Source organism: Peromyscus leucopus, chromosome 10 (assembly GCF_004664715.2).
Source record: "Peromyscus leucopus breed LL Stock chromosome 10, UCI_PerLeu_2.1, whole genome shotgun sequence".
NCBI classification, from domain to species: Eukaryota; Metazoa; Chordata; class Mammalia; order Rodentia; family Cricetidae; genus Peromyscus; species Peromyscus leucopus.
In genome coordinates, this window is record NC_051071.1 from 50,943,155 (window position 1) to 50,966,110 (window position 22,956).

At 44.6% G+C, this 22,956-nt stretch overlaps 1 protein-coding gene across 1 annotated transcript in view; it reads left to right on the top strand.

Annotated features, from left to right (window-relative positions):
- C10H4orf19 (chromosome 10 C4orf19 homolog) overlaps positions 1-22,956 on the top strand; it is an 80,227-nt gene that overhangs the window by 37,808 nt on the left and 19,463 nt on the right. Inside the window, 1 exon segment of the mRNA XM_028868142.2 lies at positions 20,555-20,605. The gene's annotated coding sequence lies outside the window, so the exon portion shown is untranslated.

Here is a 22,956-nt window from a genome sequence, read left to right on the forward strand (position 1 = left end):
TATACTAATTTAACTAAGATTTAGGAGAAGGCAAACATCGATTAACATGTTCAATCCATTGCATTTACTTTGTGTTCTACAATACACATGAAAATAAGAAAAATAAATAAGTAAATAAGGATGGTATTTATCAACATACATCCACACAGGGTCCAAGAATATTTACCTATTTGTTTTAATTAGTGGTAACTTTCAGGCTTCCAGTGTTACTTTAAGAATTATTGTCAGAAAGCAATAATTCACTTGTGGGCATAAATAATGTGAATACTATGTTTGTTATCTCCTATTCAGACACTTTTTTCTTCCGTTTTCTCAGTAGGGTGCAATTGGCATTCTGAGGAAGAGAATTCTATGTAGTGATAGGTGAACCCAGGCATTATAGTTTGATTAGGACATCGCATTGAATGTCACTAATGTTTTCCTGTCATTAAGACACTAAAATTCAAGTCTTCTCTTATCAAAGAAGAAGTTGACTAAGGAGTCAGTGATAAGTTTTTTGCACCCTGATAGGCCTCTCCACTGATGTAGCAATCCAAACAGACTGAATTAGAAAAGCCCTGGTTCAATGGGTAAAGCGTTCCTGGGCAGTTCTCCGGCCCCTCAGAGAGGAGACAGGGACCAGAGACCGGAAGAATCACATGTCTATTTCCTGGGATGCATCTTATATACCCTGTGGGAGTGGTCTTGAGCCTCTCTGGGGGTGGAGCTGTGTTTGGCAGGCTTTGAAGGGGTGGGTTTGGGGAAAAAGATGGGGGAGGGGAGTTGAGACGGATCTTCCACCAGAACAGTCAGACCCCTTTCTACTGGGGCCCTTGGTCTCATTAGTAACAGTACTGATAGACACATGCAGCAGGTCAGGCAGCCAAAGTTTTATTTAGAAGAGGAAGCAGAGTTAGATGAGGAAGTGAAAGCATACATGCTGGGGAGCAGTGTGCGCAGCCTTCCCTAGGACACCCCCATTGGGTGCTCTGCTATGGTCTTGGAGAAGCTGATGAGCACAGAGTACTAGTAGTGACTACACAGAGACACTTCCAGATCAAACTCCTCTGGTTTGCAGCTTCCATGTTGGTGCTAATACCTGATTTCAGAACTGAGCAGAAATTCAAATCTACCTCTCCTTAGTGTTGCTGTTTGGTTTGGCTCTTTTGGGGGAGCCTGCCACCCAGCTCCCAAATAAATCACACACAGAGGCTTATTCCTACTTATCAATGCCTGGCCTTAGCTTGGCTTGTTTCTTGACAGCTTTCCTTAACTTAAATTAGCCTACCTACCTTTTGTCTCTGGGCTTTTCTCATTCTCTTCTGTAAATCTTACTCTTAACTCCATGGCTTGTGGTGTATCTGGGTGGCTGGCCCCTGATGTCCTCCTTCTCTGGTTCCTAGATCTCTCCTCCCAGATTCCTCCTTCTGTTTATTCTGTCTGCCTGCCAGCCCCACCTATCCTTCCTCCTGCCTTGCTATTGGCAGTTCAGCTTGTTATTAGACCATCAGGTGTTTGAGACAAGCACAGTAACACAGCTTCACAGAGTTAAACAAATACAACATGGGCAAAAGTAACACACCTTAAAATAATATTCTATAATAGCTTAGCTTCTCTCAGTTGCTAAAAGATGTCAGGGAGTCTGCCTGGGCTGCTTGCTGTAACCAAATACCGCAAATCACATGACTTGAAGTACAGGAAGTTATTTTCTTACATTTCCAGAAGCTGGGAAGCCCAAGATCACAGTTCCAGGAGGTTTTAGTCTCAGAGGAAGCCTTTTCTCCCTAGCCTCCAGATGGCCAATCCTTGCTATGTCTTCGTATGGCCTTTCATTGGTACAGGCGTTCTGGGTTTATAAGACACTAATCCTATTAGGTCAGGGTCTCATCCTTACAACCTCCTTTAACCTTAGTTACCTCAGTTAGTAGTACATCGCTAAGTACAGCCACACTGGGGGTTATTGTTACAGTATATGCATGAAGGGGTCACAAATATTCATAATATTTCAGAGAGAATTAAGAACAGGTTGTTAAATTTAGATCCAGAGAGCACAGCTTAACTTCTGCAGCTTTGTTGTAGTGGTAAGACCAGAAAAGAATGGAGACAACAGAAGGATAGATTCTCACAGAAAATGTGGTCTTGGCCCACACGTCTACCAACAAGGAAGACTAGGGAGATGAAGGTCCCTTCAGAGCTGAGAACGTACTAATCAAATAAATAATGGTGTCCGAGCAGACAGGAGTCAACACATCCTACTAAATGTTTCTGTTTGTTCTGGGCTATAAGAGAACACCTGAGACAATTACTTAGAATGAATTAAAACTTACTGACTCCCAGTTTCGGAATTCGGGAAGTCTAATAGGAAGAAGCTTATATCTGCCATCTATGGGAAGGGGTCTTTCCTCCCCATCTCTTGACAGAAGGCAGGAAGGCAGGGAAGATGTGGAGATGTGCAGAGTGATTTTTAACATTGAAGTCCAGCTCACAGGGACAGAGTACTCAACCACATCTTTAATGTTGCAACTCAGAACTGGTAGAACGACGGTTAAGTTTCAATATGACACCAGGTGGTGGTGGCGCACACCTTTAATCCCAGCATTTGGGAGGCAGAGCCAGGCAGATCTCTATGAGTTCGAGGCCAGCCTGGGCTACAGAGAGAGATCCAGGATAGGCACCAAAACTGCACAGAGAAACCCTGTCTCGGGGAAAAAAAAAAAAAAAAAGTTTCAATATGACTCTTAAAGGAGATACAGATTCAGGCCATGGGATCCTGCCTCTGACCCTAAAATGCATATTCTTCTCTTGTGCAAAATATTCTCATTCCATCTCAGTAAGTCTTCACTGGATCAGCATAGTAGGAGAGAGGAACAGGAAACAATACTGAATTTTAAAGTTTGAGAATAACCTTTAACTCCCTGTCTCACCCGCCAGATACAGAGGGCAGAGGTTGCCCCTCCCCAAACCCTGCAGCTCCACCCCCATGGCTTTTCTGGGCTCCGCCCACACAGTGCATTTTATGGCTTGGGGGTTCCTGCCTACAGCTGTTGTATTCTGGTAGCTCCAAAGCTCTGTGCCTGGGCCAACCGCACCCCGGGGGGGAAGCTCCACGACTGTAACAAGTTTCTGCCAGGGACCTCAGGCTGTTCAGTGCACCCTCTGAAAAACAAGACGAGGGAAGCCATGCTCGGAAAGCATTGCATTCTGTGCTCCCTGTGGATGCCACCAGAGTTCACAGCCCTGAGCCCTCCAGAGCAGAGTGGGAGGCTTCAGGCGGGCTGACTTGAGCCACGGCTGAGCAACTGAATGCAGAGAGCAGACACTTGAGGTCTCATGCCCAGCGTGTGTAAGGCCTTTCTTCATGTTTTCCTCCCTCTAGGCCTGTGATGAGCAGGGGAGTGCAGACACTTCTGATGTCCCTTCAGGGTCATTCATGCAGCTCTGGAGGAATAGCCTCTGGCTTTTTTTTTTTCTGCCAACAGTAATTTCTTTCTCAAATGGTGGCAAGGCCACATCCTTGGTTCTCCTCTCCTGAACAAGTATTTTCATTTTCTCCACAGGGCCAGCCCGATAACCCCTTAAATCTTAACGTTCTGGTTCCCTTCTGATGATCAATTCCATCTCGAAACACTTCCCTCTCACATTTGACTGTGTGCAGTTGAAAGGAGCCATGCAGAACCTTGAATGCTTCCCTGCTGGCATGTGCCATCATCACGCTGAGTTCCACTTCCGCAGAGCCCTGGAGCATGACACAATTCAGCCCGATTCTTTGCCACAGAATAACAAGGATGCTCCAGTTTCCAGGGCCTTCCTTATTTGCATCCGAGGTCTCATCGGAGTGGCCCTTTCCATTCACATTTCTGCCAGCATTCTAATCACAGTCACTTAAGCCCCTTCTAAACGGTCTCGGGGCTTCTCTGCTGCTCTCCACTCCCAAGCCCTCGCCAGCATCTCCCTTCATTCACACTCCATTTACAGCAACCTAGGCTTTCCAGGCCGGCTCCCCTAACTCCTTCCAGCCTCTCTCTCCTCATCACCCCGTTCCAAAGCTTCTTTTGGATTTGCACCTTCACAGGTTTGCGATATCAACCTCACTCTCCGCTTCGGTTTCCAGGCTTCATCTATTTTGTGCTGCTATAGCCGATACCACAGATTGGGTAACTTATCATGAACAGAACGTTACTAAGACACTGTCCTTAAAAAGGGGAAGTCCAAGAGCAAGAGAGTGGCATCTAGCAGGGCTTCTGGGTAGAACGTGCCGTGGCAAACAGGCGAAGCGGCAAGAGAGAGCAGGACGAGGACTGAACTTTCTTAACAGCACCCGTCTCACCCACAATCCAGGTCCTGCCCCTCATATCATCACGGTGGCAGTTCAATTTCAGCCTAGCTTTAGAGGGAAAACACACCAAGTTATGACTCAAGATATCTAATTTTGTTTCACGACTCTGTCTATTGGCCATAGATGGAGGGGCTTTTGAATCATCTCACCCCGTGGTCCTCCCTATGACTCTGAGACACCCCCCCCACAGTTAGAAAACACATTCATATCAACACCGGAGGTACACACCCATGTCATATTCTTTTGAATTGCACATTCTATCGATTGTGCAGGATTGTGCCCATGTGACTGGCAGGATGACTCAGGATTCAGGTACCTGCCGGCGCACCTGATAGTCTGACTTCAGCACCTCGAACCCACATGGTGGAGAGAGAGAGAGACTGACTCCCTCCAGTTGTTCTCAGATCTCCACATGCGTGCTATGGCTTATGCGTGCACAGCACACGTACACCACATGCTTCCACATGCTCCGAGTTCAGTTCTAAAATAAACCACTTTAAAAATCGTTTGCTTTAGGAAAAAAAAAAATGCTCAAGTATCTACAACCAGGTCGGGCTGATGAGCCCTACGAAGGAAGCAGAGGACTTTGTGTGGTGCCCTGTGCTAGCCGTCAGTGGAGTCAGTGAGGACTGTGGGTCACGTGTTTTCCAGGCACGCCTTAGTTTCTAGGAAGGAAGGTAGAAACACGAGGCGTTTTTGTGACCCGACTTCAGAAAGCACCTTCCTGTCTCATTTGCCAGTGCTGTGGACTGAACAGTTGGCCTCCCTTCCAGATTGCCTGAACTCCTAACTCTGTGATTAGGTACTTGGAAGTAGGGCCTCTGAGTGGTGGTTAGGTCATGAGTGTGGGACCCTCTCAGATGCGCTCAGTGCCCTCACTAACAAGGGTTGCAGAGTGAGCGTTGGCAGGCTTTCCTGCTGTGGGATGGTCTGTATGGCAAATTGCTCTGATTGGTCAACAAATAAAACACTGATTGGCCAGTGGCCAGGCAGGAAGTAGGTGGGACAAGGAGAGAGGAGAATCTGGGAAGCGGAGGGCTGAGACAGAGAGACACTGCCAGCCGCTGCCACCATGACCAGCAGCATGAAAAGATGCCGGTAAGCCACCAGCCACGTGGCAAGGTATAGATTTATGGAAATGGATTAATTTAAGATATAAAAACAGTTATCAAGAAGCCTGCCACAGCCATACAGTTTGTATGCAATATAAGTCTCTGTGTTTACTTGTTGGTCTGAGCGGCTGTGGACTGGCGGTGACAAGATTGTCCTGACTGTGGCAAGGCAGAAACTCTAGCTACACTTTCCTACTCCCTTTTCCTCTCCCGGCACCCTTATGAGGACACAGCCATCTGTGTCCATCTGGGAAATGTCCCTTGACCAGAACTGGGCTCTTGCGGCATCCCCGTCCCCTTCTTCCAACCTCCAGAACCGAGATGGGTGGAAGTCTCTCCTGCTTCGGAGCCACCCAGTCAGCAAGAGCGTCACCTAGACATGGTCTGTGGACGGAGACAAAGACCCCACCCCTCGGTGGACAAAACATCGCGTGACTGTGTGAGAAGAGTACACAGAATGGAAGCCAATGGGGCGTCCATAGGAAGTATGGCTTGCCACACTAGCCTACCTTGTCCTGAGCTGAGCAAGACTGCACCATCCCCACAGCGTAGTGCAGCACAGGCAGCGGCCTTCCCATAGATCCTCGTTGGCTCTTTTTTTTTAATGCTGAATTGTTACTCACTAAAGTTGTAAGTAAAATACACACAGGCTCCCCAGCCTCGGTTTGAAAAATACTATTCTGTTCAGTTGTAAAATAGAAACAATGGCCAGAAAATATTTTGTACATTTAGAAAGTACTTTATTTTTTTTAAAGACTTATTATGTATACAATGTTCTGTCTGCACATATCCCCACCGGCACCAGATCTCATTACAGATGGTTGTGAGCCACCATGTGGTTGCTGGGAACTGAACTCAGGACCTTTGGAAGAGCAAGCAGTGCTCTTAACCTCTGAGCCATCTTTCCAGCCCTAGAAAGTACATTAATAATAACCATTAGTCTTGCTGGAATGTAACATAAAGGTTAAAAAAAAACATTCTTGAAAATGAACTGTGAACTTTTAATTGCATTTGTTTTGTGCTTGTTCATATGGAGAAAGTATTTTGACTGTGGACAGTTAGTTCCTTGTGACCAGAGCACTAAGCAAATACTTAGCGCTAAAACATTGTCTAAGCCAGTGGTTCTCAACCTGTGGGTCACTACCCCTCTAGGGTCACTACCCCTAAGACCATCCTGCATACCAGATATTTACATTACAGTTCATAACAGTAACAAAATTACAGTTATGAAGTAGCAATGAAAATAATTTTATGGTTGGGAGTCACCACAGCGTAAAGGTTCGCAGCATTAGGAATGTTGAGAACCACTGTATTCTAAGTCTCTTCTGGTTTGTACTGGGGGGTTCTCTTGAGAGTTTGTTGAAAAGCAGAATTTGATGCCACTTCTAAACCTGACACATCCACATTTAATAAGATGCCTCAGTATGTTCTTGAAAACATCCAGACTTTGGTATGAAAAGGTGTCAAATGGGAAATTATGGGCGTAAAAATACAATAATACATTTTATACAGGAAATAAAGGTTTTTATAATCATTTGGTTGACGGTTCGTTTTCGTCAGAATGACTTGCAGGTGAGCCTCATCCCACACTTAGATCTGAATTCTGAAACAAGTGAGAATAATAAAGATTTGAGACTTCTGGTTCACACAACCAAGTGGGGGGGGGGGCTGGGTTTGGGTGTTGGCGACACAGACTGAAGATATGCACAGGGAAAACTGCTCTGAGACTGAGATTGGCCTTCACCACACCCCAGCGGGGGCCTCTGCTGGGGAGGATAACTTCCTCTCACGAACCTCAGCTTCCCCAGGGCTGAGCTATCTGTATTTTATGCAACAGAATGATTTTTCAATGCTCTAAAGACCTATTGTAATGTTTAGGGCAATCTTGGCCTTGATTGAATAGCTACGTAAAGGCTGACGCTTGACTTGGTTGAGCAAACCGGAAGTCTCATATCTTGAATGCAATCATCTTAGTGTGTGCACAGGATTCGTGTTACAAGGCCTATGCATACCAAAAAAAAAAAATGGTGTTTAAGTCCTTTATATAAAATGGCATTGCATGTATGAGAATCTTCCAATGTACTAAGTCGTCATCTCTAGATCCCTTGTATACAGTGTAAGTGCAATGTGAGTAACTGTTAGAATTGTGTTGTTTAGAGGGTGCCAAGAAAAAGAAATCTACACCTGTTTAGTACAGGTAGAGTTGGAGCAGCGGACTTTGGTTTCTACCGATGTGGATATGGACCACTCTCTGTATTTCAGTCGGTCTGACAATATTCCAGACAGAGGATTCTGTTAGTCCCCTCTGCATCTGATCTCAGACCCTGTCATCTACCGGCAGATCACAGGACCAGGATTGCAGCCTCCAGACACACACCTGTGGGTCCTGATGTGGCTCTACTAGATTCTTAATCCATTTTCTTTGAAGGCAAGAAAAGCGACTTGCGTCCCTGAATCCCACAAGGAGTATCTATTTCCTAAGCTGAATTTCCTGACTAGTAGGACTTTAATTTCATAAATGAAAAGCCGTTTCTGCCATTCATTAGTTCATAACTTAATCAGTCAATATCGGAGTTATCATTTAGTCAACCACTTCTGGCGGGACCATCTTGATGAGAGACGATTTGAAGTGTGCATTTCTTACTATCCCTGGGGTGTGATAAACAAAACCCCACATTTGTACATACACCATGCAGCCACGGAAATATAAGGTAAACAAAGGAGGCCTGTGAATGAACTCAGAGAGTGTACATGTTAGGAGCTGAATGGGACACTGAGTTGCTTGTTGAGGAGAATCCAGTGCCATGTTGTTCTGGGTTAGTTATCACCAAGTTGGTGTTCAAATTAAATTTGGAATTGGTGCTCACTATACACCCTTCTCAATCATTAAAATCTGCAGCAATAGCTTCTAAGATATTCTGTCCTCCAGATTAAATATTTACTATAAAATTCTATGGTATTTCAATTGTCTAAAAGCCTATGGACTGGAGAGATGGCTAAGTTGATAAAGTGCTTGCCACATAAGCATGAGGACCCGAGTTTGAATCCCCGGAACCAGGCAAAGTAACAGTAGCCTGTGTCTGTAACCCCAGCACCTGAGATGGAAACGGGAGACAGAGGGAGGGGAATCCCCAGAAGTTCATGGGCCAACTCACATGACGTACGTACCTTGGGAGCAAACAATAGAGACACACTGCCTCAAAGAAGATGAGGACAACAGCTGAGGATGCCCTCTGACCTCTACATGCCCACGCATGGCACAGTACACACACATACACACACACACACACACACACACACACACACACCTACACGTGTATGAGTGAGCATGCTTTATTACTGTGTTTTTAAGAAATCAATTTAAGCTTGTGCAGCTTAATCAGATCAAAGCAGCATCTTATTAAACATGTAAAGTAATTAAAACTAAAGAAAAAAAAAAACAAAAAAAAAAAAAAAAAGAAATCAATTTAGGCAATCTAGTTCAGTGTTTATAATGAAGGTTTTAACTTGGACAACTTGACTATATTTTATCACATTTTTTTTCCACTTACAATGTTTTCTACCCCCAAAAAATTTCAGCTTGATTTTTTCTTTAATAAAATGTGATGCTAAAACAGGACTGAAATCTCTAAATTGGACTGGAGCTAAATTTAACAGCACTTTATGTCCCTACACACTTAAATGCTTCTGAGCTGAATCCTGCAAATTCCACTGTAAGCACATAGTGAATTGTCTCTGATAATGTGTTGTGGAAACATTTTAGATCTAGATACGGTAAATTCTGTCCATTAACAATGTTTTAATATTTCTAGTTTTGAAAGTCATATGATTTCTTCCTTTGTATTTTCTTCCAAACAATATGATTCCATGTTGTTGATGCCCGACATACAATAAACGTATTTTATTTATTTTTTTTTTCAAATAAGTAGTCAGGTAGAGTCCTAGTGGTTCCTTTATTCCTTTTGTGCTTGAAGCTTCTACCATTTGCTGGAACTGTCCGGCTCATCAGTGAATCCTGGACATCCCGGAATAAGATCCATAAATATATATAAAATAAAGGACAAGTGAGAACTTAGAATCTCTCATTCCCTTGAGCTTTAGTTTGGTTAATAACAATTATAGGTGGGCTATTTCCTTTGTTGTTTATTCTTCGACTGTGTTCTAGAAAAGAGAAGTGGAGTCAACTTGCTTAAAGTGCATGAGGCAGCCTCTTCGTCCTCTGGGTTTTGTCTATAATCGCCAGTCAACCTTGAGTTGATTTAAAGCAAAAAGAATAGTACTGCCTACCACGGGCCCATTGGGAGTTTACCCGACACATCTCGTCACATAGCAAGCCTATCAGAAAGCCACGGCCTGACTTCACATGTTAAAATAAACTTTTTTGTTTGTTTGTTTTTTGAGTTGTTTTTCTTTGTTCCTTAAACCTGTGCTACCAAAAAAAAAAAAATTGGAATAAGAAAGGATCTAGAAAAAGTCTGCAATCCCCACATTAATGATATCTGTAGCACAGGATACTTTTGAAAGTTTCAGAAACTCTTTAGTTTTTTTGTTTTGTTTTTGTTTGTTTTTAATCTAATTTGGGTCCTGTTGTCTATGTTGTCTACACAGAAAGCAACTGAATCATCTTTTGTGTTTAAGATTGAAAAAAAATAAAACTATGCGTATTCCTGTGTACCTGGGTGTATGTGTGTTCACCACGTGGTCAGAAGAGGCTATTCCAGAGCATGCTGTTGGCCTCTGAGCCATCCCTCCAAGCCTGCAGCTGAGTCTCCTCATCTTGCAGCATCTAATGGAAGCCCCTTGATCCCTATGTAAAATACTGATCTGGGAAGTTATTCTTTGGATCTGTACTGAAACTCACCTATACATGCTCACTTCCGGGGAAAGAAAGAGATGGAATCAGTGACCCTGTGTGCCAGGTGTGAGAATTCCATGTACCAGGCTTTCCTCAGAATCATAGATCATTGAGGCATACCTGAAAACCACATCTCTGTTTCGGGAGAGGCAGCAGCTCCCCGACGAACCTATGTATGACGAGCATTGGATTCCTACATTTCTTCTCAAGGCCCGGGTGTTTAGTACTGAGCACAGGCTACATCTGAGCACTATTCATCACCTCCCATCCCATGGCTGCCCAGGAACTACATTCTCGCCATTCTCCTGTCTGCAGGAAAGGCAACTGAGGGCTTCCTCAAGGTCACGTGACCTGGAGTTGGTTTCCCCACATGCTTTTCAACAGCTGTTAACCTTCTCCTGGGAACATCCTACCCTCTTGAGACTGATTAACTCACAGCAGGGGGAGTCGGGCCTTAAGGTGACTGTTAATGGGAGGTTAGTGGCCTGTGGCTGAGGGAAAATTGCCCAGGTAGTGCTTTTGCCCTTCAAGCACAAAACCCAGAAAGCTTGTGCTACAGCTAGCCAGGACTGGCTGTCGGGTTCTGGAATTTCAACAACTTGTTGAGATTTTAATAACATGTACAAGTGAATTATTTAAAAGCAGAGTTAAATAAATTATATTTAAAAATCAAGTTGATAAAGACAAGAACCTCATCATTTCTGAAATGTTTTAACATTTCTACTTAGGGGTTTTGTGTCTGTCGAGCCTGTTGGGGGGGCAGTCTTCCAGAGTGGGGTGCTCTGTGTTGTCTTAAACTTTGTGTTCAGGGGCTCAACATGACAAGCCTCAAATCAGCCACCCCAGAAACATTTACACCACGAAAGTTACAAATGCTGTGAATTAGGACTTGATTTTTTATTTTGTTGCCTGTCTGTGATTAGGAATGTAATGAAGAAAACATTATTTTAAATTAAACTTGAAAGTAGATTGAATCTATTGCCATCGGATGGGGAAAACACACCCCACCCCACCCCGCGTGCGCACGTAAAAAAAAAAATTGCATGAAAAAATTTTCTTCTAATTTTTAAAAATGATCTGAGTTGTGCTGGAGAGATGGCTCAGAGGTTAAGAGCACTGACTGCTCTTCCAAAGGTCCTGAGTTCAATTCCCAGCAACCCCATGGTGGCTGCCAACCATCTGTAATGAGATCTGGCGCCCTCTTCTGGCCTGCAGGGATACATGGCAGCAGCACACTGTATACATAATAAATAAATAAATCTTTCAAAAATAAAAATGATCTGACTTAGCAAAGACTTGCTCATGTTATCAACAAGTGAAGTTTCCGCCTGTGGCCATTCTTTCTCTTTATTCTAAACTATTCAGTGGAAACGCCAACCTGCATTCATGTCAGAACTACACCTGTGCTACCAGTTGTGGCCATGGGGTTGCGTGTGCATAGAAGAGTGTGACAAAACCTTTCAATCATTCTATGAAGATTAAATCTGTGTGTGTGTGTGTGTGTGTGTGTGTGTGTGTGTGTGTGTACATGTGTACATGGTACTTGTGTATGTGAGAGCATGTGTACATGGTGTGTATATATGTGTACATGTGTACATGGTACTTGTGTGTGTGTGTACATGTGTACATACACATGTGGGGGCTACATCCATGGCCATGCCTGGCTTTACATGTGTGTGTTGGGGATCTAGACTCAGGTCTTCATATTTGCATAGCCAGTGCTCTTTCCCTGTACAGCGCCCCAGCCCGCAGTTTATTTTGTAGAAGTGTGTTTATAATTGTGTACCATATGCTTTGTGCTCCTTATTTATCTGTGTTTTTCGGTCAAACCAGTTGTTAAACATTTGCCAGCACACCACTGCCTGTAAAATATAATTGCTTTGGGCTGGAGAGATGGCTCAGAGGTTAAGAGCATTGACTGATCTTCCAGAGGTCCTGAGTTCAATTCCCAGCACCACATGGTGGCTCACAACCATCTATAGAGAGATTTGGTGCCCTCTTCTGGCCTGCAAGCAGACAGAACACTGTATACATAATAAATAAAATAAATCTTTAAAAAAATTTAAAAAAAAAACTTCTAAGGGCAAGTTTTAAAAAATAAAAAATAAATATAATTGCTTTGCAAACTTTGCACCTGCCTGAGCCACAGAGTGAAAAACCTTTCCAATAGCACCACTTTGAATACAGTTGAAATAGCAATGTGGTTAAAAAAAAATAATAATAATAGGTACTGGAGAGATGCCTCAGCGGTTAAGAACACTGACTGTTCTTCCAGAGGTCATTAGTTCAATTCCCAGCACCCACATGGCAGCTAACAACTGTCTGTAACTACAGGATCTGACACCCTCACACAGACATGCATGCACGCAGAACACCAATGCACATAAAAAAATAATAATAAAAAAATAAAATAAAATAAATAAAAACTACAACAAACAAACAAATATATGCTGGTTGTGTCTCATGTGGAACTTTCTATGTGTTTCCTCTATTAAGAGTGAATACTATCAAGAGATCTACAAAGAACCCAAAAGCAGGTTGCAAAAAAGTCTTTTGTTTTGTTGCAATGTATACAGGCACCCCCAACATGAAGATTAGAGAATCCCTTTCCAGCCATCTCTGGCTTAAGGAATAGGATTTTCCCATGAAGAACAGTAAATGGATACACTCCACAAATTAGTGTGTTCCGCTAAGAAAATATTAAGGATTAAAATGCAGTCATTTAACCATCTCTATGTTTACTGAGAGTGAGCTAAAAGAAGAGTTTATCAGTTCCTAGATTTAGTTTGCTTCCACCCTGAGCCACTTTCTGGAGGTGCCCTTGTGATCTGCAGGTTGCCATGCTTGTTTTTATATGCTGAGTGGTGTGTCTACTTTAATTCATTTTGAATGGTTCCCACAAACTGTTTCCGCATCCACATTCCACACCACACAAGGTGGGGCTATTGGTTGCTTTTCCCATATAAATAAGCAAATGTTCTTTGATCAGCACGATTTTGAAAATGTCCCTTCTTCCCAATTTGTACTTACAAAAATCTAATATTTGTTATTAAATGAAAGCGGGGGTGGGGGATGGGGGGTGGATGGAGTGGACGGGGAGGGGGGGGAAGAAAGGAGAGAGGAGAGGGGAGAAAAGGAGATGAGTGGAGAGATAAACAGCCAGGAATTCATGCAGTATTTTCTGGGAAATTGCTTTCCTTTCATGGAGTTGAATTCTTAAGGGGAGGGATAAAAATAATACCTGAGCAAGTTGTATTTGATTCAAGGATGACAGGCTTCTAATGGAGACAAACGTTGTATGCAAAGCTCTTGGTTTCCTTAGAAAAGTAGTCAGCTTGCCAGACTGCAAGTCGAGAGTACTTACGGAGCACATTTTCCTACTGGTGATCAGGCAGAAGTGTTTTTTCTTCAGGTTTTAAATATTCAGATTATGTCAGGCTCTTTATTAGGGCAGCCATTCTTTTTTTTTTTTTTTTTTTTTTTTTTTGTTTTTCGAGACAGGGTTTCTCTGTGTAGCTTTGCGCTTTCCTGGACTCACTTGTAGCCAGGCTGCTCGAACTCACAGAGATCGCTGGCTCTGCTCCGAGTGCTGGGATTAAAGGTGTGCGCCACCACCGCCCGGCTAGGGCAGCCATTCTTACCTAACTCATCCCAAAGGATGCTAAAAGGCAACTTTAGTGAAGTTTTGCTCTCTTGGGATTTTGCTATTGGAGAGGTGCATGCCATGTGAGATTTTTGTTTGTTTATATGCTCCCTGACATGCATCTGAGATGAAATACTTGATCGTACAAAAATGGAAATTTTTTTTATGTTTTGTCAGCATATATTAATTAGATAAGTGGGTTTTATTATGACATTTCATACTTATACATAATATACTTTGATCATATTTGCATACACATAACCTTACCCTTTCTTGTCCCTCTCCCATTCCCAGGAATCTTCTTCCTAAATTGTTCTTCGACTTTCATGAGGTTTTTTGTTTTGTTTGGTTTTGTTTTTTTTGGGGGGGGGGGGGGTTAGGCGGGATAGAGAACTGCCACACATCAAATGCACATAGTATTGATAGCCCTATAGACTTTGAACTTGAAAAGTGCAAGAACTTTACCAAAAATGAAAAGTTTCGAAAATGTCAGGCTCTAGAGAAGAATGGTTAATGAACTGGCTGGGAGTCACCCTTGGAATAGTTTGTAGTTGCTTATAATATTCATTATAGTCATCATATGTTGTCAGAGAGATAGACAAACGTGCCATGTTGAGTGGGGGGGGTAGGACATGAAGTCACTTATATATTATAAAAAAAAAATTGACCTGCAATTGGACATAAAAATATACCATATGTTATGATTTGAACAGGAAATTTCCCCTCACAGGTTCGCGTGCTAAATGCTTGGTCCCCGGTTGGTGGCCCTGTTTTGAGATATTCTGGAAATTTTAGGAGGTAGGGTCTAGTTGGAAGAAGTAGGTCACAGGGGGAGGGTGTTTGGACGTAACTCTCGGCTGTTTCCTCACTCTGTCCACTATGAGAAGATCAGCCTCTACCATCCATCTGCCAACATGCTGCTCTGACCACGCCACCAGAGACTGAAGCCCCTGAAATTGCCAGCCAAAGTGAAGCCTTCTTCTCTGCACTTGTTCTCTCCAGGATTTTGGTCATAGCTTCATAAAAATTACATCATGGGAAGAAAATCGGGCACATATCACAAGATTAGCTTGCTATGACTAAGGCTAAGCCTTTTTTTTTTTTTTTTTTTTTTTGCTTTTTCCCAAACATTGTGTACTATGCATATGTGTATATGTATGTATATAGATGTCTATTTTATATGTATATTGGTTCTATCTATAAATATATACATATATTATTTTTGCTTTTTGAAGCAGGGTGTTGCCATGTAACTCAAATAAGTTCTTTAAGACTTTTGACAATATTTGAGATGTTTGGGAACAAAACAGAGGATTTACTGCTTAAAAATATATGCATGTATGTATATGTATTTGTTACTGGAGGAAGCCAAAGGAATGAGGAGGCAGGAAAAAAACAACAACAACAACAACCCAGGTGCTCTGGGGCTGGCCAGCCTAGCCAATCAGGAAGCTCAGCAACCAGAGACCTGCTTCCAAGAGAAGTGGAGGACAGTAGAAGACACTGACATAAACCTCTAGCCTCCACACCCATGTACACATGAATGTATATTCACACACGTACACACATAAACACACATGCACTCACACCACACACATGGACACAAGAAAAAAAAAAGACAGAAAATCCAATTGTACAGATACTGAGGACTAAACTTTTAATATCCATCAGAGGTGGCTCAGCAGTTAAGAGTACTTGCTGCTCTTGCAGAGGCCTAGGGTTTGGGTCTCGCCCACATGGCAGCTCAGAACCATCCAGAACTCCACTTCCAGGGGCCCTGACTCCTCTTCTAGCTCCTCCAGGAATGGTGTGCCATGTGGCGCACAAATAGAGAACGCAGGCAAACACTCAGACACACTGATTAAAAATAAATACATCTTGGCCGGCGGTGGTGGCGCACGCCTTTAATCCCAGCACTCGGGAGGCAGAGCCAGGCGGATCTCTGTGAGTTCGAGGCCAGCCTGGGCTACCAAGTGAGCTCCAGGAAAGGCGAAAGCTACGCAGAGAAACTCTGTCTTGAAAAACCAAAAAAAATAAATAAATACATCTTTAAAAATGCAATCCATCAGGAGATGAGTGAAAGGCAGACTCTGTGTTGAGCCGATGGGGCTCTGCTCTAGGACCAGGGCCCTTCTTGGCACTGTAGCAATTCTCGATGTAAATCACCACTTTGTCCTCCTGCTCTCGCTCACGGGTCCTCTTTGATCATGACTTCACACCATGAAAAGATACTTCCTTGTGCGAGGCAAGCGGTTAGCTTCTCATAACCCCGGCCGACAAAGGCCCCTCTGTGAGGACCAGGAATTCCTCTTGGAATACGGAGAAGGCCCCCAGCTGAACCGTATCCAGGGAAGATGTTGCAAAGCTTGCAAAGCCTGTTGGGAGAAAGGAGCCCTCCCTGCGTGAGATCTTTTCTTTCTGCTCAGATAATGACCTTGCTTAGGGTTGGGGGTGGGAAGCCATCAAAGGAAAACAGAGGCCCCGACCTGAATGTGTTTGCCAATTACAAGGAAAAGCGCCCAGTGCCAACTCAGGCTTATCATGTTCAGAATTTAATGCCTTTTGGAAAGAAATCGGTTTCCCTCTCGCGAAGAGAACAGAAGGTTATTGGGGAAAAAAAAAAAAAACCCTGTCCACTTTGTGATCCAACTGAGGCAAAAAACCAATCTACAATTAAGTCCTGGCTGGCTCAGTTCCCCTCTGCCATGCCCACCGAGGAAGCCAGCATGGTGCTACCAGTTATAGACTGCCAGCCTCGTGGCCTGGCATTCAAGGCCCCTCCTGACCTAACCTGAGCCCACCTTCTGAATTTGAATGCTACCCGGCTTCCTTTTCGCCACCCACACACCTTCTCCATGCACCATCCTCGCATCCTTCCGCTCTCCCCAGGCCTCGTGGGGAGGGTCTATGGAATGATGATACACTTCCTATGCGTGAGTCTGCCATGTCCCGGGCCTCTAGGAAACGGTAGCTCTTCTTCCTTCGCCCTTCTTTAAGTGAAAACCCCCCCTTCCTGTTACAAGTACTTGAGCTCTCTGGTAATGACAAACACTTCATGAAGAAGCCAGAAGATTGGGTAGTGATGAGCAGGAGAGGTAAGGAGTGCCACCCCTATCCCAGAAGAGGGCCTCCTGGAAACCAACCTCTTCATTGCGTCAGCAAGGCACTGCAGCGGAAATGGTGGCTGCCATATCTGCACCTTATGGCCTGCCAATCCTGAGTTGCCCATGATCTGCATACCTCAACTGAGGGCGCAAAGGCCCAGAGAGGTTGGGAGATCTGCTCCAGGCAATACAGCTCATTCGTGGTGAAGCTAAGATTCCAATTCAGAACTTTCTGGCTGTGGGGCTAGCCCCGTCTTTCCAAATGAAAATGCCTTTTCAAAGATGTGCAAACTTTGAGCCACCTTTGCCCCTGACATCCGTGGGGAGTCCAGCGGTGTCGGGAGAAGTAAGAAATACCTCTTGGGAGATCAGGTGTGGCTCCACCTGAGAACCAAGCAGCAAACGGTACAGATTCTATTCCGTGGGCGGCGGCTGGGGGGAATACCAGCAATACAAAACGCTTCACCAACAGACAAGGGACGTGATAACCTCTAGGGGTTTAATGTCCTCGAATGTGCTGGGAGAAAAAAAAAATCACTAAAGAGCTCTAGCCAATAGAATATTCAATGTGCTTCGTCCCCAAAGGCTGGTGTCTTAGCATCTACTCACACACGTATTTTAAGAACATGCAAAGTGGCTGGGTGCCGCCGCCGGGGAACCAAGCCTCTAACTATTTCATTCTCAGTCATTTAAAGTAAAATAGCCGTGTGCGGGCAGCAGATATCATTATTGGACTGTGTAGCTCTGGAACATTTGGAAAGGTTGACAGCACTTTGCCGATAATCTGTATTACATCTCCAGGTCTCACGCTGATTTATTTACGTTTTGACTGTAAGCCTTATGTCTCCAAGTGTAAAGGGAATTTTTCAGGGTAAAATTTTCAGGATGGGCAAGGAGGCCCCGAAGGAAATGATATGTGTAAAAGGCTTGGAAGCCTTTGAAACACTGAACACGCCAGGCTGACTGGAAATGGAATTAGAGTTGCAGAGGTTATTGGGGAAAGCCGTGGGTGTTGCGTAATGGAGGCCCTGGAGTCAGAGCTGAGGGTGGTAATGATTTGATGGGCAGCGCCGAGCCACCCAAGGCTCCCTGCCTGGAGGAGCTTGATGAGAAGAACTGTGCATTCCAAGACTGGTCTACCCATGTATTTGGATCCTGGCTTCAATCCATTTTTTAAATGTTTTATTCTTGTGAGTGGTGTGATGTATACGCTGTGTGTGTGGAGGTGCCCATGGAAGCCAGAAGAGGGCATCAGACAGATCACCTAGAGCTGGAGTTACAGGCCATAGTGAGATGCCCAGTGTGGGTGCTGGGAACCCAGCTCCGGCCGTCTGGAGGAGCAGCAAGCACTCTAACTGCTGGGTCATCATCGCTCCAGCCCTTATTAGTGCCAATGGTGCTCTCTCGAGGGTCTGTCTATCCTTTGCTCAGACGGAAGCACACCTGTCCATCAATCACTTCCAGCTCTTTCCTATGTCGTTCTGTCTCTGGTTGCAGTATCTGTCAACCCACCATGTGACATGCCCAATGGTGGGTCCAGGAGAGTGACCTATTGACCTTTCATGTTTTTAGTCCTTAGCAACTGCATGACTCAGTCACGTCTCACTGTACACCTGTGAGCACGGAAGAGTAGCCTCCAACAGATAGTTCGATATCTTTTTCAAAGCAAGAGCATCGATTCCTCTGAGACAGCACACCAGGATATAAGGCTGGGGTCCTCAGCACTGAGCCCCTGCTGGGTCCTCCTCTCAAACGTCCCCACTGCCCCTTCTGTTTCTTTGGCCCCAAACTTTCCAGTCCATCCATGCAGAGGTGTCTTCCCTCTTTACGACCTTTCTTCACGGAGTGCTGCAGACCTCCAAGTAAACCCTTGGCCTGCCCAGGCTCCTCACTGATTTGCTCTTTACACATCAAGAATCCAGAATACTCCTTCCTCCTCACAGGAGGTTGTCGCCTCAGAGAGCAAGCCGCAGAGTATTTACCGCAGCTTCCTGGTACCTTGACACAAAGCAGGAGTTCAGAATTCTTTGTTGGCTAAGTAAACAGCAGCCCTTGCTTCCTCTTTGTCAAGCTCGGTCTGCCTGAAAGGCCTTCCTGTCATAACTGGCCATCACTAGTTTCCCGTCTGCCTGACTCGGAACCGGCAGTATCTCAGAGCTGCTCTGCTCGGTGGTGCGGTCTCAGTGCTGAGCCTCTCCGGGAGATGTCCAGTGTTGTTTATTTTATGCACCACAGACCATCTGAGTGATGTGTTATGTGTGCTCTTGCCAGTATAGGTGGATCACTCCCTGAATGCATACACTTCACCCTACTCCTACTGTGCTTACCAAGGAATATGTCCTCAAAATGCTCGTGATTAATAATGAGGGGTGCAGTAAAAATTAAGAACAATAGGATGAGGGATAGCCAATGAATGTTTTCAAGTTTTAGGGAACTATTGCATAATAAACATAGATACTGACTGAAAAGACATGGCTAACAATATGAAATTGAATCACTGAATGTATGTAACTGTCTGGTGTTAGATGGGAGGTTGGAGCTCATTATTTTATTAGTTACTTGAAAGTAGAATAAAAGCATGTCTTAAACGTGTCTGTATATAGTGAAGTATTTTACTAAACAGAGAAGTGAAAATCTGAACATTTCTTTGCCTTCTCAATTCTATACATCATTTTCATTATAAGCAAAGATATTTTCTAAATTATGTATTTTATTCAAAGGTTATACTTTTACTAGTTGAAACATTGCTTGATATACCCCCAAAGATCAAATTCATTTAATTCCTCTCCCTGTCTCTCTTCTTCCTTTTTTAATTGAAACTGTGTCTATCAGAGTGGAGGAATATTGCTAAGCAGTGTTTATGGGCACTACCCACAACAATGTTAATATGTTTAAGCTACTATAACAAAACACCCTAGACTGGGTGGTTTATAAACAACAGAAATATCTTTCTCACAGTTCTGGAGACTGGGAAGTCTAAGGCCCTAGCACACTGCTCTCTGCTAAGTTCCTATGTCCTAGATAGTGGCCTTTTCATTGGGATCTTGCTTGATGAAGGGCCAGAGGCACTCCCAGGGCCTCTTTGTAGGACCCTGCCCTCATGATCCACTCACCTCCCAAAGCCCCACCTTTTGATGCTGGGGATTGTTTCAACATCAATCTGAATTCTGAAGGGAATGCAAGCATTCAGATCTTCAGATGTAGTCCAACATGCCCAGCGTGTGATGAACAGTTTACATGTTATGCCGTTTAAATCTCATTACAATCTCATTTTATGAATGGGAACACTGAGATGTTAGTTAATTGTTGATTGATTGCTAAGTGCCCGGAGCTGGGCTGCCAAGTCAGGCCTAACAAACCTCAGACCTCTTGCCTGCCTGGGCTGTTTCAGGCCAGAAACCCCACAGCAACATCACTGCCCTGTGCCCCTCGGGAAATGCCATCTTCTGTCATGTTCTCCACACAGCCCCGCTGTGAAAATGCGGCAACAAGTATCCCTCAGTGTTCTGCTTTGTTTTGTTTCAGGAAGAGAAGTTAAACACCCAGAGAAGCCCTAATGGACAAGCTCCCCGGCAGGTAAGCTGGCATTTTCCATTTTATGCTCTGTGGGGTGGTCTGTTCTTTATACTCTCCATTAATGTTATATCACTCGGCCTAGAGATTTTCTTTTGTTTCCTGTAACATTGAAGTCAGCGGACAGAGCAAGTCCTCAAGTCTGTTTCTTTCTGTCTCGTTCAGATTTCAGTTCAATGATATGATTTCAAGTTTTTTATGTTATTCTTGTTGTTTTAACATTTTTTTAAATTTCTACGTTATTTTATATGTGTGTGTGCACATGTACCTGTGCAGCAATTAAAAGATAACTTGTAGGAATCGGTTCTCTTCCTCCACCACATGAGGCTTGAACTCAGGGCCTCAGTCTTAGCAAACGGTGCACTTACCTACTAAGCCATCTTGCCAGCTCCCCTCTGCAGCTCCTTGTAATTATTATTATTTTTTCTTTTACTGTTGGGAAGAGAATTTGAAATGTGTGTGATAAGACAGCAAACCAAATCTTCCCAGTGAAAGATTTCCGCTTGCCCGAGGAGGTTGGAGCGTCTCTAGTGACGTTCACATCCCCCAGCACACTGGCTCTAAATGTCAATCATCCCAGACTGCAGCCTCAGGCCCCTAGGAATCTGTCAGGAATGCGTCTTATTTAGGCCTCACCCTAGACCCCTGAATCAGAAGCTACCCACAGTGCCCAGACCTCAGGCAACTCCGGTGTATGAGTCAAGTGAGGGACCAGGTCCTGGGCTATACTTTCTGCTACAGTTTGAATATGAAATGCAGCCCTCAGACTTGTGTATTAAAGGCTTGATACCAACCCAGCTGCGTGGAAGTGTTTGGGGGACAGGCTTGTGTATTAAAGGCTTGGTACCCACCCGGCTGCGTGGAAGTGTTTGGGGGAGGTGCTGGATATTTTAGGAGGAAACTCCTAGCAGGAGGAAGTAGGTCCCTAGGGGCGTGTCCTTGGGGACTCTATCTTGCAGCATGGCACTTTCCTGACTCTTTCTGTGTCCTGGGCTGCTTTTGGGCACATGTTTCCACAGCCATGATGTTCTGCCTCACCTCACGCCCAGAAGAGACTAGAAAACTAAGCCACAGTAAATCCTTCCTCCTTTTAAATAATCCCCTGGGTATTTGTCACAGAGATGGCCCAAGCAGCCCATCACATTTTCCTCCCGTTTACTTCTGACTCTCCTCCCTGTACCAACTAACTTGTGGGGCCATTTCCTACATTTCAACTGCCGGGCACCCAGCCTGTTGCTGCTCTGCTCCGTGTATCTCAGCCATGGTGCATCCATTATCCTTGTTCCTTCTGGAACGCTCTAGACCATCATGCGGTCCCATCTCTGCAGGGCTGCTTCATCCTTTCCAGATTCGTGCTGTCTGCCTGTCTACCCTGCCTGCCACTGAGTTGGATAGAGTGAGGACCTGGCCATCTAGCTACCCTGCATCCTTCACTGCTGTGGGCCCACATGTGTCCAGGGACCTCATTTCATCTCCATTTCAATCTCCTTTCATGGCTACGTCCCGGACTGTTGCATCAACCGTGGGTCCTCAATAATAAGGTCAGGCCACCGTCTCTTGGCGCACCAGATTTCTCATGCTCGAAGGTGTCGTGTGACTGGCTCTGTTTGTTTCTAGCCGTGTTAGACTCTCCAGCCCCCAGGACTCTCATCGAATAACCAATAAAGTCGATCTATTTAAGTTTATGCTAAAAAGCGCACCGGGAAACGTCAGAGGCAGACGTGATGATAGGTGTCTAAACTGGGAGGTGAGATGAAAAAGCAAAGAAAATAGCCTATGGCGGGGTCAGGAAAGAGGTGAAGGAAGCCGTATGGCCAGGAAAAGAAACAGACAGTGGTGCATTAGAGGGTGTAAGTGTCTGCGCATGCCCTTTTCTCTCCAAGGCTCTTAGCTTAAAGGAGTCATCACAGTCAGGGCCGTCAGCTCACTTCAGGCCCGTGCCTTCCCTGTAAGGGGCTGTAAACAGGGGCCTTGGTGGATTCCAAACCACCGCTCCCAGGTCGCCGCCCCCTTCCCTCACATTTTCAGTGGCTCCTCCGTCCACCCGGCTTTGTTCTATGTTTCTCTTTCAAGGCACCTTATTTGAAAATGTGGCTCATTCACCATGTAAGCTCATTGGAGGCTAGCAGCCCTGACGCTCACTCCAGGACGAAACTTAGCTATTTCATCAGTTTCTTCTGTGAGGCACGCCACAGCTTTCTTTAACTAAGCATCCACGGGACAGCACCTCAGGCCTGTGCTCAGGGGCCTTTAAACAGTGAAACAAAACAAAAAGAGGACACAAAATGGACTGTAGAGAATGCGCTTATCCAGAATAATAATCCAGCCAAGGAGACAGAAAACTACCCTGTGTG